This window comes from Panthera uncia (genome assembly GCF_023721935.1).
Source record: "Panthera uncia isolate 11264 chromosome C1 unlocalized genomic scaffold, Puncia_PCG_1.0 HiC_scaffold_4, whole genome shotgun sequence".
Taxonomy (NCBI): domain Eukaryota; kingdom Metazoa; phylum Chordata; class Mammalia; order Carnivora; family Felidae; genus Panthera; species Panthera uncia.
The window spans coordinates 95,918,741-95,922,705 of record NW_026057585.1 but is presented as its reverse complement, the minus strand read 5'-3'; the positions used below and the strand labels follow the sequence as shown (position 1 = coordinate 95,922,705).

The 3,965-nt window shown below is 37.6% G+C and overlaps 1 pseudogene; it reads right to left on the bottom strand.

Moving 5' to 3' along the window:
• Nucleotides 1-3,965, bottom strand: part of LOC125913737 (hsc70-interacting protein-like) — a 28,546-nt pseudogene that overhangs the window by 17,142 nt on the left and 7,439 nt on the right.

Genomic DNA, 3,965 nt, shown 5'->3' with positions numbered 1-3,965 from the left:
CGAGTGTGAGTGGGGGTGGGGCAGAGAGAGAGAGAGAGGGAGACACAGAATCCAAACAGGCTCCAGGATCTGAGCTGTCAGCACAGAGTCCAATGGGGGCTCAAACAGCGAGATCATGACCTGAGCTGAAGTCGGATGCTTAACCGACTGAGCCACCCAGATGCCCCGTAGCTTTCTCAGTTTTTAACAAACTTCTCAAGATTTTAATTGTAAATAAAGTCTTTTTGACCAAGTAGATGTTTTTATTTGGTATGTTAAGTTACTCCGGGAGCACTGTCAAACAAATAATAAGTCATATAATAGTTAAGTTGTAGGTTCTATTTGGGTAAATGCTATAACTATTCTAGAGATAATACGCAATTCATAAGGTCTTAATATGTTTTGGTAATAAGATTGTCATGTGATATTGTGATTATCGAAGTGTTTTGTGTTACAGAAATAAATGGATTTCCTTGTCAATTGCATCAGAATGAACTCTCATATCAGATTAACAATGTCCATTCCTGACATTTTGTCATTAATAGTTAATTGTTCTGATTCTCTGACAAAAAAAGTAGTTTCATCTTTAAGGAGATTTATAAAAAGGACTTTTAGGGGGCACCTGTGTGGCTCAGTCGGTTAAGTGTCTGACTCTTGGTTTAGGCTCAGGTCAGGATCTCACGGTTCATGAATTCAAGTCCTGAGTTGGGCTCTGCGCTGACAGCATGGAGCCTGCTTGGGATTCTCTCTCTCTCTCTCTCTCTCTCTCTCTCTCTCTCTCTCTCCTTCCCCTGTGCTCCCTCTCTCTTTTTGAATAAATCAACTTAAAAAAAATAAAAAGGACCTTTAGGACAAATACAGGTATTTGACATCTTTAAAATCATAAAACTGAAATAGGTAAAGAATTTCTATAACTAAAAAGCTGCATTCAGGCAGTCTCGGTGCTCAGTCTGTTAAGCATCCGACTCTTGATTTTGGCTCAAATCATGATCTCGCAGTTTGCGAGTTGAAGCCCCGCGTCGGGCTCTCTGCTATCAGCACGGAGCCCACTTTGGATCCTCTGTCCCCCTCTCTCTCTGCCCTGCCCTTGTGCTTGCTCTCTCTCTCTCTCTCTCAAAAATACATACACATTTCGGGGTGCCTGGGTGTCTCAGTCAGTTAAGCATCCTACTTAGGCTCAGGTCATGATCTGGTGAGTTCGAGCCCCACGTCAGGCTCTCTGCTGTCAGCACTGAGCCCACCTCAGATCCTCTGTCCCCCTTCCTCCCCCACTCATGCTCTTTTTCTCTAAAAAATAAATACACATTAAACAATTTTTTTAAATAAATATATGTTAAAAAAAAGCTGCTTTCAAGCTAAACAAGACTTAGTAATGACGAAGGAGCATAAGGCAAGTTGATAATCCACAAATGCCTTCCCGGCTTTGGTGGGATACATGTGACATTCCCCAGGGCATTCCTGGCTGCTCCAAAGCTAAAAAAGGAGAAAAACAAATGGTTTACTGATAGAGATCACAGTCATGCAGGATATGAGTCTCCATCAGTTTATAAATGTCTGCAATTTTATCAATAGCCTAACCTCCAGAGACCCATAGATTCAGCTTCCTGGAGCCCTAACATCACGGCCCCCTCCATAGAGATGTGGGGAATAAAGGCAAGAAGGAAATGGCAGATAAAATTCAATTTCCTTGTAACCTGCAGTCCACTGACAAATACTTGAGGTGGGGGAGTATGACATTTCTCCAGGAACTCCCTCCTGCCTTAATGTTCATGCTTTGCTGGAGGGAAAAACAACCTTAGCCTGACAACAGCTAGACCTCCAGTGTCTTTGGAGTCCTCTGTAGCATATACAAGTCCTTTTGCAATCTTACCTTTTTTTTTTTTTTTTTAGTGTTTTACATTATTTTTATTTATTTTTGAGAGACAGAGACAGAGAACCAGTGGGGGAGGGGCAGAGAGAGAGAGGGAGACACAGAATCTGAAGCAGGCTCCAGGCTCTGAGCTGTCCGCACAGAGCCCCTCCCGGGGGCTCAAACTCACGAACCGTGAGATCATGACCTGAGCCGAAGTTGGTCGCTTAACCAGCTGAGCCACCCAGGCACCCCATATTTGAGAGCGACATGCATAGACTCAGATATGAGTAGACAGTTTTAAGGAACTAGGATCGACTTTATGATGCATAAAGCCATAAAGCCCCTTGGAAATGTTGGTCTGATACCTTGCTTCCAGAGTTCCCAGCAGCCTTCCCATCTGAGTAAAGACTGTCACTTCCTTGCAGGTGCAGGAACCTCAGGATATCTTGGGGACCTTGTGAAGAGGAATTCCCCCAAATCTACAGGTATTGCAGGCGAGTCTCATGGCAAGTACTTGGCTTGGTGTCTGGCCTTGGAGAGGCCACTAAACGCTCAATCTAGACACTCCTTTTGAAAAAGTTCCAGCAAAGCAAACTTTAAAAGATCTATATGCTCAATCACTATTCTTGCTTAGTTTATGTAAATAATTAGGCCACGTCTGTGTCTGTAAAATTAGACTTGTTTGCTAAATGAATAGATCCTGAATTCTTCTGATTTCCTCAGATATTTGGCTATGACTCTCCAAACCAAGGTTTCCAATCTTCTTCCAAAAAGACTTTTCTCACTGCAGACATATCAATAGATGGAGACTATAATGCTTTATTAAGTTATTCCCTTGAGGCCAGGTTAATTCATACGTTTCTAAATAAATATACCGTCCATATCCTTCCTGAACCTAGCTGATAGTGCTAGAAACCCACCCCATATAATCTGGTTTATCTCACGGATTGAACGTCTAATAAAGCAGGGGATGTAGCTCCAAAATGGAAGGGCCCCCGCCAGGTCCTATTATGTACTCCCGCTGCAGTAAAAGTAGGACGTTCCTCATGGGCTCACATATCAGGAATTAAACCTGTTCCTTCCCCACAGGAATCTAGCACGCCAGCTGACACGCTTTCTTATTCCTGTGAACCTGTGGGTGACCTCCAATTTCTCTTCAAGCGACGACGTAGAACTGGAGGAAAATTTTGATTAACCGTCAAAGGCCATTTTTATCGGGCTTCTTCTCATAGTGACATTAACCACATTTTGTTGTCTCTTCCCGTGTCTCTCTGCCTGGTGCCGAGATTCCTTCGCCGCCATAACTTCCAGCTGACAGATGTTCCTTTCTACTGAATGAGGTTCATATACATGTTGTCCCCCTTGGATTGGCTGCCTCTGCCTTTGGTAACTCATATATAAATATATATAAAATGGTCAGGTGGGGAATTAATACATATATAATAATTATATATATTTATAGTTATATATATAATTATATATATATCATGGTCAGGTGGGGAATTAATATATATATAATAATTATATATATTTATAATTATATATACATAATGGTCAGGTGGGGAATTAATAATATATATAATTATATATATGTTTATAATTATATACAATGGTCAGGTGGGGAATTAATATATATATAATAATTATATATATAATTATGTATATAATTATTATATATAAATGGTCAGGTGGGGAATTAATATATATAATTATGTATATAATGGTCAGGTGGGGAATTAATACATAATAATTATATATATTTATAATTATATATATAATTATTATATATAAAAGGTCAGGTGGGGAATTAATATATATAATTATATAATATTATAATAATATAATATAATATAATATATATTTAATATATAATATATATTATAATATATAATATATTATAGAATATATTGTATATTATATTATATTTATTATATAACTATATAATTATAATTATATAATTATAGTATATAATTATAGTATATATATTATATATATTGTATATATTATATATCATATATACATATACATATCATGTATATGTATATACATATACATATCATATCATTATATATCATGTATACATATACATATACATATAATATGATATATAATATAATATAATTATAATATATAT